The sequence below is a fragment of the Hippopotamus amphibius genome, chromosome 6 (assembly GCF_030028045.1).
Source record: "Hippopotamus amphibius kiboko isolate mHipAmp2 chromosome 6, mHipAmp2.hap2, whole genome shotgun sequence".
Classification (NCBI taxonomy): domain Eukaryota; kingdom Metazoa; phylum Chordata; class Mammalia; order Artiodactyla; family Hippopotamidae; genus Hippopotamus; species Hippopotamus amphibius.
In genome coordinates, this window is record NC_080191.1 from 57,865,736 (window position 1) to 57,881,699 (window position 15,964).

General features: G+C 40.2%; 1 protein-coding gene across 1 annotated transcript in view; it reads left to right on the forward strand.

Moving 5' to 3' along the window:
• Nucleotides 1-15,964, forward strand: part of TIAM2 (TIAM Rac1 associated GEF 2) — a 215,426-nt gene that overhangs the window by 47,459 nt on the left and 152,003 nt on the right. Inside the window, exon 2 of the mRNA XM_057739331.1 lies at nt 14,405-14,478. The gene's annotated coding sequence lies outside the window, so the exon portion shown is untranslated. The remainder of the gene's footprint in view (nt 1-14,404; nt 14,479-15,964) is intronic.

A 15,964-nucleotide genomic window follows, 5' to 3' on the forward strand; every position in this document is an offset into this window, starting at 1 on the left:
TATTTCATTTTCCGAGTTCTTCTCAAATAACTTCGGATCCTCGCTTCTTGGTTTGCTTTAAGGAATGAAGGCCTCCATTGATGAGCTGGGAGGGTTGGCTTTGATCTTCTCTGCAGTTGCAGAGACAGCTTTCAAAATACGCCTTTTGTCAGTAGCCAGCGACCCTCTCCTTCCCTCTGTAACTGTCAAAGAAGAGAGGGTGGTGCCTCTAAGTGCGTCTGACCCCTTCGGGGGCTGCCTTTCCTGGTGTGGAGATTCCAGACTACCCCGAGCTCCTCTTCATCACGCACACTGGGATTTCTCCCAGGTTCAGTGCCCACTTCCTTGGTTTTAGCCAATGGGTCCAACCCTCTGCTGTGGCTCCCAGCCTTAAAGGTTCTGTTTTTGTGGGAGAGAAGAAGGGAGGGAGATGGCTGGGGAAGGGCCTGGAGGGCTCGGTGCTTCTGCATTTAGTTCTTCATTCTTCTCCCCTGTGCCCACTCCTGCCCCTTATCCTTGACTGCAGCTCACTCCTCCCCCTCCCCGCCCCCAACCCTGTCCCTTGGATGGAAAGCTCTCACCTCCAGAAGCACAGCTGGCTTCTTTTCCTGTTTCCCGCTTTGCTGTTTCTAGTCTTTAAAAGAATGTTTCCCCTGTTGTTCTAGCCCTAGCCTGTGAGGGGGACAGCCTCTACGCCCGGTCTGCGTCTAGAGCTGCAAGGCGGACAGACCTGGAGAATGTGAGTGCGAAGGATCTGCCCATGCAATGCTCTCAAGTGTGTCCTCTTCTCTGGGAGCTTCGCCTGGGTACCCTGTGCCTCTCTGCGGGGTGGAGGGTGCACGGACTGTGACTCTTTGCAGGACAGTCCCCTCTTCTCTGTGGCCGTCACCCCCCCTCTCCTCCACCCCCATTGCCACTGCCACTGGGATATGGATTTGTTACTGTGGCTTTTTCTTGTTCGCACCTCAGTGTGAGCTAGCAATGGCAGCAGGACTTGTAGGGATCTGTGAAATGCATCTAGAAAGAGATGTTTTAGTCAGATCTGTGAAGACGTGTGTTTGGAGTAAGGACGGGAGATGGAAAGAGTGGAGGGGATGCTGAGTTTCCAATTTGGTCTGGGTTTGGAATACACATCTCTCCTTTTTCAGTCCATCTGCTTCTTCCCCATGCCGTTTGTCCCTCTCAGCAATTCCTTGTCCCAGATTTGCCCAGGAGGCAGCAGGCGCTGGTTGTCCATCCCCCAAAGGTCTTTCTGCCCCCCAACCGGAGCTTAGTGAGGAAAAAAAGTCCTAATGCCACACCACCTCGTGCTCCTCCTCCTTTTCTTCTGTCTTTTCACAACCTCCTAGAGAAGCCCGTGAGATGGGAATCATGTGGTATAAAGAGAGTGGTTAGTGAATGAAAGCACTTTCCCTTCCAAGGCAAAGTAGAAGAGCTGTGTAAGGACACACATTCTCCCCCAGTGCTTTCTCTCCATTCTGTCGCGAGCAAAACAAAAGCGACACACGTTGCAAGTCAGTACAAACTGAGTGCTAATGACTGAGTCACATAGAACTGAGTGGCAGACACTGGCGTCAGGCTGGCTAAGCTGGGATGATTCAAAAATTCTGATTTTGCGACTTGCTGCTGTCCTTTGTAGTGAGAGAGAGTATTTGGAGCAGAGCACACACGGAGAAGAAAAGAGCAAAGGAATGAACAAGGAGAAAAGCATGGCTGGGAAAGGACGAGGAAGAAGTAAGAGAAGGGAGGATGTGAGGGCAGGTGTGTTTGGGATGAAGGAGTCAGAAAATAGCCCAGCGTGGCAGGGCTGGAGGCGGGAGGATGTGGGAGCCGCTGCTGGCAAGACGGGCTCAGGAGGCCCTGATGTCTCTGGGAAGGTAGCATAAGGACTGTGGGAGAGTTTTGACTGAATTGCTCCAGACTATTTTATAGCGTGGTAAATGCTGCAACAAACAAACAAACTCGGGGTGTGTTTGAACAGAAAGCGCTCTTGAAATCCTCCATGTGCTTACGGAAGGAGCCCACGGTGCCTTGTTTGAGCCCAAAACCAGAGGCTGCGTGATTATGCTGACGTGGTGCCAGGTGCACCTGCGAACTCAGCACAAGGCCTTTCGTCGCCTTGACCTTGGAGATGCCAGCCGTGGAATCCAGGAGTGCATCGTCCTGGGCGAGGGAACCCATTGGTGGTTTCTAGGATGGAGCCTGGGAGGGAGGGAGTTTTCACAAAACGCTGCTTCTGCAGGGAGTTCATTTCATAGCTAGACTTTGTTGAAATCTTAAAAAAAAAAAAAAAGACAGATAATGGAATATGACTTTGTTTAGTCTCTGTGTTTTCCTAATTTATGCCTACTTAGGTGCCAGGTTTGCTCATTAGTGATGGGTCATTAGTGCTGTAATTATTGTTAGACTTGGCTGTGGCTGGAAAGTTCACCTGACTTTACTTGGAGCTAAGTCTCGGCATGTCTGTTGCATTAGCAGCAGCTAACCTTGTTCTGAGTGTAGTTTTAACGGCCTGTCCTAACCTCCAGTTTTATCGTTGGTGCACTGATCAGAACAGTTCTAATTTGAAGTAATAGCAGTCCTTAAGGAGCATGAATTAAAAAAAATTTGGTATAAACATTTGTTTGCAAAGGAAATTTGAATGATTGACTTCAGGGCAAACAAGATACTTTCAAGTTTTCTTTTTTAAATTACAAAAAAAAAAATCTGGTTTGTCAGAAAATTATGTGGTAGTTGTAGGAAAATATGTGTTTTAAATATATATCATGACAAGAGAAATAAGCCTATGATGAGTGTTTTATTTAGGTAAGAGTGGAGTAGTTTTTGTAGTTTTAGCAATCGCACTTGCCCATTGCATCACTTACCCTCTCTCTGTAATTGAAGCAAATGGTGTCCAGTGGAAACTAAGAAGACAGGAGATTCTGGATGCCAAAGACGAAGTCTGGACAGAAGAGCGCAACTAGGGTACAGGTACACAGCGTGGAGGGAGAGCTTTCTAGAGGCCCTGGGGAGGAGATCCCATTTAGACCGCTCCATCGGTGCTGGTGATGGGGTACATGTTATGTGCTGCTTTGTTATTTTTAATCCTTTTACCAATTCAAGTTAGTATTGAATCGGCTGTATTCATACATATATCCCTCCCTCCCTTTCAAGTTAGGTTTTATTCTCCCCATTTATTTTACTTTGAGAAGGAAAGAATCTTAGTAACTTGCCCAAGGGCAAAAATGCATTATTAAGAACAAGTAAGCCAGGACAGAGACCCGAGTCCACCTGGTTCCAGAGCACGCGTTCTTCTCACTAAGCCATTGTGTTTCCTGGATGTCTACTGGCAAGATATTCTTGGCATACAATTCTCTCTCTTCAGCTATGGGTCTTTTCTCTCAAATGTTTTCTAAAATCTTACCTCTTTCAGAGACTTCAGCAAACTGATTTTAAAACCAAGTAGCAGTTTCCCCCATACTGTTCTCTTTAAAGGTGTAGTTCCCTGAGCTCACTTAGCAGTTGCCACCATGGAAAGTGGATTTCCTTTTTTAACTTGTTCCCTGTGGTTTGTGTGGGGAGGGAGGAAAGGTATGTGGGAAGAGAGGAGGAGGGGCATGGGAGAAGAATGTGGTTAACTAGTCAGTGCTCCTCTGCGGGATAAATTAAGATGCAAAAAATGCGTCTGATTTAAACCCCTCTGTCTATTATGGTGATTTTACTTGTATTATCTTACTTGTACCATTAAAAATAATAATACCAGTGATTGATTTATATTACAGATGGCAAGATATTTCACATTAACATGCCATGTGCAATGATTTATTGATTAGTCATAGATAGAACTTTTAAATACTCTATCTCCTGAATCTGCTTAAGGAACACTAAATTTTTGAAGGATTATGGAATCAATTGTGGTATACAACACAGGAATATCTTCATTCGCCACGATCTGACTAGCCATAAATTCTTTGATAAAAGTAAATCTTATAAAATATTCTGTTGATTCCATAAAGGCGGGATCACATTGGTTGACAGCTGTAGATTTAGCATCTAACAGAATATAACAGAGTATATTCTGATATTACTGCAAATTCATCTCAATCTTCAATTCCTTTTGTGATAGGATAAAAATGGGTTGTTATCATGACACTGGGCATCCAAAGCATTGACACATTAAGGGAATATTTATGTTTAGAAAGTTCAGGTGAGAATAATACAATATATTTATCAAGTTATTAATCTGAAGCTTGTGCACAAAGAGGGGGAGAACACAAATATGCTAAGATGGTGATATTGGAGAAAGTGGAAATCCAGAGGAGGGGTGTGTGGGTGTTCTTTAAACTATTTGTACAACTTTTATGTAGGCTTGATACTATTTCAAAATAATTACTATGAAAACATATATATTGTCACTAGTGAAACACAAGTGTGACAGTGTTTACAGATAAAAAATGATTATCCTTTTTCTCAGTGACTGGGAAACAAGGGGAATTCCTTTCTCTTTGAGAGCTGAACTAGGAACCAGTTCATGATGGATCAGAGCAGAGAAGTGCAGAGTTACCTGATAGAGACGGAGAGGCCTGTAAGGTCTGGGTGTATAACCTGACACTGCCCATACATCTAATGAACTTTGCACGTTTCTGTTTCCTTGGCCAGGAATTCTTGGAGAGGTTGAATATATCTAGTCTTTTAGCCTGATGGCATTAAATTTTCATTTTTATCCAGCTAACCCCCCTTCTTTTGTGTCTAAGTTCAGCAAACCCTCCTGATTGTGACTTATCCTGTGTTTATCGGCTGGGCAAATCCTGCTGGTGCAGGCGCCCTGGAGTGCTGGAGAGTTACGTTCTCCATCATCAGCTAAAAGGCTGACCATCTCTTTGAGCTTGGTTAGGAGGGTCCTCCCCTGGGCGGCACTCCTGCTCTCCGTGTACTGCCGGGATTTGTCCTCTGATCCTTCTCGCCTTCTAAGCTACAGCCATCCTCTCTCTGTGGGGAATTCACTAAGATGATGGGATCCAGGGAGGTCTCTGGGCCAAAGCCAGTTGACCTTCCCTGATGATATTCTGATTTTATTGCCCGTCTATTCCTTTTGACTAATACAACCAAGACTGAACACTCAAGGGGGAAAAAAAGAATTAGAAGCTGAGTCATGAATGTAGATAGTATTCAAATGCACCCGTTTCTCTCTTTTCATCAGCTACCATGCAGTCTGTGGATAGTAGGAAGCTAATAAATTAACTTAAAAACAGGCCTTGGACAGGTGAAGTCGCAGGGACAGACAGCAGACACAACATGAGATTCACACAGGAAAGCAATTTTCTCTGAAGAGGAGCAGATGGTCATAAATTACAAGATGTGATGAAAGAATCCGCTCTGAAGAGGCACGAGAAACAACCATTGGGAAGAACTTAAGATACTAAAAAAGTCTGAAAGGAATTATGAAATAAGTACGTTAGAACTAAAATTAAGGTTAAGAGTAAAAATGAAATAAGAATGGGCGTATTTGAAAAGCAACCAAATGGAACTTGTAGAATTACAATGAACTTAGTGCAATTAAAAACTCAGTAGGCAAAGCTGAAGAGAGAACTAGAGAATGTAAAGAGAGATCAGAGCTGATTACCCCAAATGTAGCAGAGAACAGTAAAGAGGTGGAAATGTGCAAGGGATTTAGAGACATGCAGGATATTTTTCTTTCTTTCTTTCTTTCCTTTTCTTTTGTTTTCTTTCTTTTCTTTTTTTCTTTTTTTGGCCAAGTATGCATGATCTTAGCTCCCTGACCAAGAACTGAACTCATGCCCCCTGCACTGGAAGCGTGGCGTCCCAACCACTGGACCACAAGGGAATTCCCAAGACATGTGGGATAGAATGAGAAGGTCCATTGTGACTAATAGGAGTCTAGGAGAGAATAAAATTGGAAAGAGCCAGTTTTCAAAAACATAATAGCAGATAATCTTTTCAGAACCAACAAAGGACACAGCTTTATCTTGGGAGAATCACACTGAACCATGGGCAGGAAATACAAAATCAGATCCACGTGTAAGTTACACGAAAGTGTAGAACTCCAGAGTTGAAGAGAAACGTCCTAAGAGAGCTGGGTAGAAAAGAGAGATTATCTACAAAGACATAGCTGTTCTACTGACGGATAGACTTCTCATTAGCGGTAAGACAGGGCAGACGATCACGTCAGTATCTATACCCATTTAAATCGTCACTCAGGAGTTGAAGGCAAGATGTTTTCAGACTCACGGAGGAAGAGGGGGATTACTACCCACAGACCTAAAGGAAAGAATTGAAATCAAAAGGAAGGAAGAAATGGAGTGTCAGAAGCCATGATGAACAAAGACTTTGGGAAACGTGTACATTTTTATAAGCATCTGATTGTAAAAATAAATAATTAATTAATTAATTGACTGATCTTGAGATGATTGAAACAGGTTCATCTAAATACTAGACAACAATAGCATGGAAGATGGGAACCAAGGTACTGGAGCTAAAGTGTTTTAACGTCCATGTACTGTTTACAGGAGGATAAATGTACTGATCATCTTTAGATATGAAGTAAAATAAATGTATAAAAACTTTGAAAATACTGCCTTTCCAAGTTTTTTTTCTGCGGACTGGTAAGTATAACAGTTACACTAAGTGAATTTGTTGTATATGGCCTCAAGGTAGTTTTTGTAAATCAGTATTAAAAGCAAGTATCATTTAAAATGTATCACCCAATGAAAATTTGTTGTTTGAAAGTACTGTATACATTCAGCTGTAATGTGAGCAATCACTCTAATTCATCTTATGTATGGATGCGGATTTTTACATCAGATTTATGTACCTTGGCAATTAAAATACTATACAGTGGGAAAGAATCATAACTGATTTATTTTTTTATTTTTTGGGGGGTACACCAAGTTCAATCATCTGTTTTTATACACATATCCCCGTAATAACTGATTATTGATGTCTACCTGGGCATAGTACAGGGATGCTTCATACCTGCCAATCCTGGACTAGAGGGTCTCTAGAGTCCCTTTCAGCTGTAACAGTCTACGAATTCAAATTCATTATTCTTATGTTTTGCATTTTTTAAAAGCTATTATTGTCACTTGGTGCAAAATAATGCTTGGAGACTATCTCAGAAGTTTCAGAAGTTAGCTGAGGGGAGAAAAGGAACTTGAGAAATAATTTGGTAGTGGCATACCAGATGTGTCCATAGGTATTAAAGTGATTTCTATTCTAAATCATAAAAAAGATTTAAAAATACAATGTTGGAATTGAGAGAAAGGATTTGCTGTGGTGTTAAGACTGTGTATTTGTCATAAAGCGCCATTTCATGTTAGCATTCATGACATTTGTGGAAGAGAACGGTATGTACATCTCAAAGCCTAGAATTTAGAGACGTTGGTTTAGTAGCTGTGGTGTGTGTTCACGGTGAGGAAGTAATTTAGAGCGTTATTTTTTGTAGTTTGTGTGTGAGGTGGACGAGAACATCCTGTGGTTGCAGGCAGCTCTGGAACAGGATTGTTGGCTGTGGAGTGACCACGTGAAGGCATTCCCTCCACCCGGGCAGTCATTGTTTGGGTGTGTTTTGTGTTAGAAGAGATTTGTCTGAATCACTGACCATTCCAGAACAAAACGTGTCTTTCTGGTCTGTGTATTTTCTAAGCTTTGACTTATTCCGTTTGTGGCACACGCTGAACTTGAAGTCCTGGACTTTAACAGCAGCTTAAAAGTCCAAGTTCCTCTCATGTGTCAGAAGTATCATATTTCCGTGCGCAAGTTTTCCAAAGAAAACTCATAAGGACATGCTGATTATCTGTGAAGTCCCCAAGGGATCAGCTGTAGGAAGCAAGGTTAAATAAGATTGAATTAATATGTCTTAGTATCATGTTATATCTGCAGTGATGAAAATAAAATCAGTAAAATTGTTTTCAACTCAAGTTCGGGGGTCCATCTTCTGAAATCTGAAACAGCTTTGGATTCCATACATGAGATTTTCTTGCCTACTCTCTTAATACACATATTTAATTTGAAAAAATCTTTTATTGTACAAGGAGAGAGAAAATTTTGGGTTGTTAATGAATGAACATGTTAGAGAGAGAATGGTAGAGAATTGCGCCTCTATGGCCATAAAAACCAATCAAAATTAACTATGTTCTTCCAGTGTCTTTTTATTTCACACATTCTTTGTTCAAGCAATCTTTTAGTGTTTCTTGTATGCTCTGTGCTCCTGCCTAACTGGTTCTAATGGATCTCCTTGTTACTGCTTTCTTGGGTCCTGGGACTTCAGAAATTTTGTTCACACCTGCCTTTTTCTCATATCTCAGTCCTCCTCTTTTCTGAAAATTTTCATGACTCTTCAGCAGTTTCTTTCCACTGTGACCAAAGACAATGTCAAGATATCATCCATTTATCTTTTGGTCAACTTTTTCTTTTAATAAACTTTTTTGTTGTAGAACAGTTTTAGATTTACAGAATTATTGCAAAGATAGTATAGAGGGTTCCTGTATACCTCACACCCAGTTTCCTCTATTATTAACATCTTTCATTACTGTGGTGCATTTTTTTAAAAAATAAATTTATTTATTTATTTATTGGCTGTGTTGGGTCTTTGTTGCTGCACATAGGCTTTCTCTAGTTGCGGCGAGCAGGGGCTACTCTTCGTTGTAGTGCATCGGCTCCTCATTGCTGTGGCTTCTCTTGTTGTGGAGCATGGGCTCTAGGCGCATGGGCTTCAGTAGTTGTGGCACATGGGCTCAATAGTTGTGGCTCACGGGCTTAGTTGCTCCGAGGCATGTGGGATCTTCCCGGAGCAGGGATCAAACCCGTGTCCCCTGCATTGACAGGCAGATTCTTAACCACTGCGCCACCTAGGAAGCCCTGGTGCATTTTTTATAACTAAAGAAACAATATTGATGCATTATTATTAACTAACCCCCCACCCCCTACTCTATTTGGAATTTCTGTTTTTCCCTAATGTCCTCTTTCTATTTGAGGATCCATCCAGGATACCGCATTGTATTTTGTCATCATGTCTCACTCACCTCCCCTTAGCTGTGACAGTTTTTCTGACTTCTCTTGTTTTGGATGGCCTTGACAGTTTTGAGGAGTATTGGTCAGATGCTTTGTAAAATGTTTTTAAATTTTCTGGTTAGACCAGGCTAATGTATTTTGGAGAAGAAGATTACAGAGGTAAAGGGCCATAATCATCACATGATATCAAGGGTACATACTATCACTATGACTTTTCACTCTTTATGTTAACCTTGACCATCTGGCTTGAAGTAATAGTTGGCAGTTTTCTCCAATGTAAAGTTACTCTTTTTTTCTCTCTCTTTCCATACTGTACTCTTTGGAAGAAAGTCATTATATACAGCCCTCACTTAAAGCATGGGAGTTCTGCTCCACTTCCTTGAGGTCAAAAGACCTACATAAGTGCTTTTAATTCTGCAAGGGAGAGTTGTCTGTTTTCCCACATTTCCTTTTTTTTTTTTTCTTTTTTTATTCATTTCTTTCAGTATGGATTCATGGGTATTTATTTTAAACTTTAGGTTATATAATCCAGTACTACTCTATTTTGTTGCTTAAATTGTTCCAGCTCTGACCTTTGGGAACTCTTTTAGTTGGCTTTTGTATCCCTTTGACATACCCTCATCATGGTGGGTTTTTCCTGCCCCAGTCCTAGAGTCACCCTTTCCTCCAAGGAGCCCTGGTTTCTTGGTTATTAGAAACCAAGATCTGGGTGCTAAGTGTGTGTATTGCTACTGGGGTGCTATTACTTCTTTATGTGTTTTAATGTATATTTCCTGTTCCTCCAACTAGATTAGTTTCTCAACCTGCCCCATTTCAGATTAGTTAAGACAGAATTTCTGAACGTGGGGCTTGGGTATTAGTATATTGTTAAAATTCCCAGGTGATTTTAATGAGCAGTCAGTGAAGCAATACTAGTCTGTAAAACCCTTGAAGATAAACACTGCTAATATGTGAAGTAGTTATTGGATAAATGTTTGTTAGTGTTAACGTTAATAATTATTTACTTAGAAAAAAATTACTGAGTCCATATCACCTGCCAGGCACTATACAAATCACTGGAATAAAAGACTTAGTCCTTGACATTGATAAAAATGATTGGCAACAATTGATAACATTACTGAAAACATACTACATTCAAGCACTAAGCTAATCACCTTATGTATATTATTTCATTAAGTCCTTAACTCTTTGTCTTAGTTCTATTTTACCAACGTGCAAAATTGAGGCTCTGAAAGATTTCAATGGCTTACTTAAGATTACATGGAAAGTTATGGAGCTGGGTTTTGACCTGAGATCTGGCTGGTCTACAAAGCTCATCACAGCCACCCACAATCCTGTCTTCCTCAGGGATTCCAGGTTTGGGTGGAGGAACGAATAGATAATTATATTCGAATGTGTTACATTTTATTCTATAAGCCCCTGTAGGATGTTAATCAAGAAAAAACAGTACAATAGTGAGTGATAAAGGGTTATGATAGAAGCATAGAGGAGTGGTATCTGACAAACCAGAGAGAGAGAGTGGGTGTGATCACGGAAGGCTTTCTGGGAGAGAGGGCATCTGACTTGTGTTTTGAAACATTGTTAGGATCTGACTGTGCAACGCGGAGAGGAAGACGATATTTCAGGCAGCTGTGCTAGGAGATTAACACTGATACAATACTATTAACTAAACTACAGACTTTCCCCAGTTTTTCTACTAATGTATGTTTTCTGTTCCAAGATCCAGTTCATGATTGTATGTTCCATTTGGTTGTCATATCTCCAGTCTGTAACTATTTCTTGGTTTTTCCTTGTTGTTTTATGACTTTAACATTTTTGGTGAGTAATGATCAGGAATCTCATGGAATGTCCATGAGACATTTGTGTTGGCCTGATATTTTTTTTCATATTAGACTGAGGTTATGGATTTGGGGCAGAATATCATAAAGGTGATGTGCCCTTTGCTTTGCATCATATTAGGGACACATGGTGTCAACATGACTTATACTTTGATCACTTGGTTAAAGTGGTGTCAGCCAGCTTTCTCCATAGTGTAGTAACTATTTTTTTTTTTTTTTTTTTTTACTTTCTATATTCTGTTAGAAGCAAGTCACCAAGTCTAGCCCCTGTCAAGGGGAGGAGATTTAGCTCTGCCTTCTGGAAGGAGGAGTATCAAATAATTTGTGGTCATATCTGAAAACTAGCACAGTGTTCAATAAATTTGGAGTGATATACTTTGAGGCATTGCAAAAAATGCTATTTCTCTATAGCTTCACCCACTGTCCATCCACTGCTTTTAGTATTTATCCAGCCTGAGCAATGTGACTATGCTGTTCTTTTTTTTTTTTTTTTTTTTTTTTTTGTGGGGAGGGCTGAGAGGCATGTAGGATCTTACTTCCTGACCAGGGGTAGAACCTGCTCCCCCTGCAGTGGAAGTGCAGAGTCTTAACCACTGGATCACCAGGGAAGTCCTGTGTCTGTGCTGTTCTAATGACGATTTTCTATATCCATCATTGTTACAATTCTTTTGTCACAAAGATTTGTTCCTTCTCCTCTCTTTGTTTATCCAGTTATTTATTTATCATATATCATTAGGGGCTTATGGTCATTTATTTTATTCTTTGCGTTATAACCCAATACTGTCATTATTATGTTGCTCAAATTGTTCCAAATATGGTGATTAAAAACCCTTTCAGGTTAGCTCCTTTTTCCTTTTGGCCTTCTGGCACTGCAGGATGTGCCAGGTTCATCTTCAGTGTTTCCCTCTTCCAGCTCTAGAATTATCCTTTAGTTGAGAATGGTATTTAGAAAACCAGCACCTGGGTACTGGGTGTGCTCGTTGCTGCTTCTCCTAGGCACTCTCAGCGAACAGAGCTAGGAAATACTTGTGTATATACTGACCTGTGTATACGCATACCTATTTCTTTCTCTGTCTTAAATGTGAATTCACACTGGTATCTCTGACTTTACATGTACACCTATATTTCTGTATCTGTGTATGTATTGAAATAAACATGAGTTCATGCTGATACCACAGAACCTACACCCATATCTATATTTATTTTTATATTTATTTACCTGTTTATATATATTGTCCAGAAACCCAAGGTTCATTTTATTCTTTCCCTTTTTCTTCTTTGTAGCTTCTTTTTATGACTGAAAATCTTGGCTTCCGTTATCTACAATTTATTTGCGAATTCGTTCAATCCTGGTTTCTAGGTAAAGCAGTTTCAGAATTGCCAGCTGGTACTTTTGAGGGAACAGATTTGCCAATCACAGTACAGTGTTTAGTGTTTACGCTTTTTGTCTTGTCATTAGCTTAGAGTGTCAGCTGCCGTGCTGGGCTCCAAAGTTATTTCTGTTAGCTTCTTTTCTCCACCCACTGTAGGGAAGTTATGTCAACCATTTGTTACATTCCTTTCCTATGGTCTGCGTTCCATCCTGAGAGCCCCTGACACCCTGCTTAATTTTTTTTTTCTTTTTTTAATTTGTTAACTGTGTTGGGTCCTTGTTGCTGCACACAGGCTTTCTCCAGGTGCGGAGAGCAGGGGCTACTCTTTGTTATGGTGCGCAGGCTTCTTTTGTTGCAGAGCACAGGCTCTAGGTATGTGGGCTTTGGTAGTTGCGGACGGGCTTAGTTGCTCGGTGGCATGTGGAATCTTCCCGGACCAGGGATTGAACCCGTGTCCCCTGCATTGGCAGGCGGATTCTTAACTACTGTGCTACTAGGGAAGCCCCCCACTGGTTGATTGTTAAAAAAAATATTGCAGAAGAGTTTAGTTCATTCTTTGTGGTGTATAGTTATGTGAGTTTTGACAAAGGCATAGGGTCATGTATCCACCATCCTAGAGTCATAATGAACAGTTCCATCATCCTAAAATTCTTTGTGTGGTCCCCTGTTCCCTGGCAACCACTGATTCTCTCCCTAGAATTTTGCTTTTTCCTGAATGTCATATGAATGGCATTATAAAATATACAGCTTTTTTTTGGGGGAGTGGGTTCTGGCTGCTTTAACTTACGAAAATGCATGTGAGATTCACACATGCATTTTCGTAAGTTATTGGTGAATCAATATTGTCCCTTTTTATTGCTGTGTAGTATTCCATTGTATGGAGGTACCACTGTTAATCATTTGATTGTTGAAGGATATTATGGTTGTAATATTTGGAGATAATGAATTAGCATTTGTATACAGATTTTTGTGTGAGTATAAGTTTTTAATTTAATGGGTAAATTCCTTGGAGTGGAATTGCTGAGTTATATGGTAGATGTGTGTTTAGCTTTATAAGGACCTGTGAAACTGTTTTCCAAAGTGGCTGTCATTTTGCATCCTACATCCTGTGGCTCCACATCCTCACCAGCTTTTGGTGTTAACAGTTTGTTTTACTTTTTAAAAATTTTAGCCATTCTCATAGTGTATAGTGATATCTCCTTGTGGTTTTAATTTGTATTTTGAGAATAACTAATAATGTTGAGTTTCTTTTCATGTGCTTATTTGCCATTCATATATCTTCTTCGGTGAAGTGTCTGTTCAGGTCTTTTGCTCATTTAAAAAACTGAGTTGTTTTCTTATTGTTGGACTTTGACATTTTTTTGTATATATTTTGGAGACAGGTCTTTTATTGGATATGTGATTTGCAAATATTTTCTCCCATTCGAAGACTTGTAACGTTTTTATTTTAAAGAAAATAACTGGTTCAGATTTAGTGGCAAGGGAACATGATTTAATAAAAGGGATAAGGATTCAAGATGTAGAAATGCAGTAACAAGATCTCTGCATCAAATTGTAAATGATACTTTACATACTTTATTTTTCCACAATCAACTAAAAAGCATTGTTTTAGCAGTTGATCATATTGCGGTTGACCTCTTTCCTGTTTGTTTATACCACAGCTTTAATGTGATCCTAGGGATGGAGTGTGTGTGTGTGTGTGTGTGTGTGTGTGTGTGTGTGTGTGTGGTTATGGACATGGACAATTATTTGTATTTTTCCTGCAGTATATCTTGATCTGGGTGATAGTTACATGAGTACATACATATGTAAAAGTTATGGAAAGGTGCAGTTAGAATTTCTGCTCTTTATTGCATGTCTGTTATAACTGAATAAAAAATAAACAATGTATATGTGGATATAAGGTGGTGAAGCCTTGGATAAAAGTAACAGAGAAAAAAGTTGAAATCATGTAGAAATGATGTATGAATACGTATGGTAAAAATATTTATCTGGAATCCCACACAGTTGTCCTGTGAAACATACAGAGGAGCTTAGAAGGAAAATAATAGATTGGTATATGCCTCGTGCATAAAGGCTAGATATCCTACAGCTTGGAAAATGTATCCTTTTCTCTTGATAACTATGAATGAGTATGTAGCCTAGTGTCTTGATTATAGGGTTTTATTAATAACCTACAGATTTACCTGTACATTTTTTTTAAAGCTTCTTTGATGCTGTGCTGATTTGGTAATTCCTAAAAGACTTCCTTTGCCAGTGTGGGAATGTCGATGTTGTCGGTGAGTAGAATCAAGGAATGTGAGATACGGGTGCCTTATTTTAAGAACTAAACCTGAGTTGATCTCCCTTTGTTATACAGCAACTTCCCACTAGCTATCTGTTTTACAGTTCGTAGTGTATATATGTCTATGCTACTCTCTCACTTTGTCTCAGCTTCCCCTTCGCACCCTGGCCCCCAACCCCGTGTCCTCAAGTCCATTCTCTGCATCTGCATCTTTATTCTTGCCCTGTCGCTAGGGTGGAAGGGAGTTGTGGGAGGGAGGCGATATGGGGATATATGTATAAATACAGCTAATTCACTTTGGTGTACCTCAAAAACTGGTACAAGAGTGTAAAGCAATTATATTCCAATAAAGAGCTAAAAACAAACAAAAAGAACTAAACCTGAAACTTGTCATCTAGCTTTTACAGCCTTAGGACATGAAAATCTCGTAACTCATAGAAAAGCGTGTCGTCTCATGAACATTGCTAAAACGTAAAACCCTGATAAGTTTATGTTTCTGGCTTGCCTGTGCTTTAATTGCGAACTGTGACTATATTTTGGGCTGGGATTTGAAGAGCTGACCTCCTCAGAACTTTCGGTTTGGCCCAGAACCAAATGTATTACAAGAGCTGGCAGATGCTGTAGGGAAGCTCTAGTTCTGGAATTTTATTACTGTGTCAGGAGACTTTGTTTCTTTGTTTCTCAATGGGGGCTAAATGCTTTTGAGTAACTCCAGGTGGAGGCTTGACAGACTTCGAACATTAAAACTGGTTTACATAATTATACTTCATGGCCAGTGTAATTAATAACTTGTGTGCAAGTGTATTGAAAGTAAACAAGGCATCCCTCTTTTAGGTTATGTATTTATCCCCAGTTCTGGTTCCTACTGTGGTGTAGATAAACATCTCATTTCATCTTTCCTCCCTTCCCCTGTCTTCCTCCTCTCCCCTTCATTCCTCACCTCCTTGTCTCCCCTTACTCTTCTTCCTCATCCCCTACCCTGTCCAGGGTAGGATACTGGTAAAATTAATTTTGTTCACATATACACACTATTAAAGCATTTCTTTCTAGTTTTTCCTATTTTCTAACAATGTGCAAATAATTGTGCATTTCTTTCTCTTGCCCTTATATGACCTTCTTATTTTTAAATGAAAATACCTTTTTTTTTTTGGTTTGGTTTTGTAATACAAAAGGATAATTTCCCTTTCATGCTTTCCAGTGCAAATTTGTATTTGAATTCAAATAACGATCTAGTGCAAATGAGGAACAGCTTCTTTTCTGACGTGGTGACTCTGGCTTGAAGTCTGGGCAGGAACAGGCACTAAGCGGATTTGGCAACCGGTCGTGCTGCTAATTTGTGTTCATAACCCGGCCTCTAAGGCCACCCCAGTATTGATAATTTGTAGACAAGGTATTGGGTCTGTGTCTGAGAGTCCTGCTGCTCTCCTTTAGACTGGGTAGCATCGAACGTTGGAAAACCCAGCTGCTCTCTGAAGCGGTTC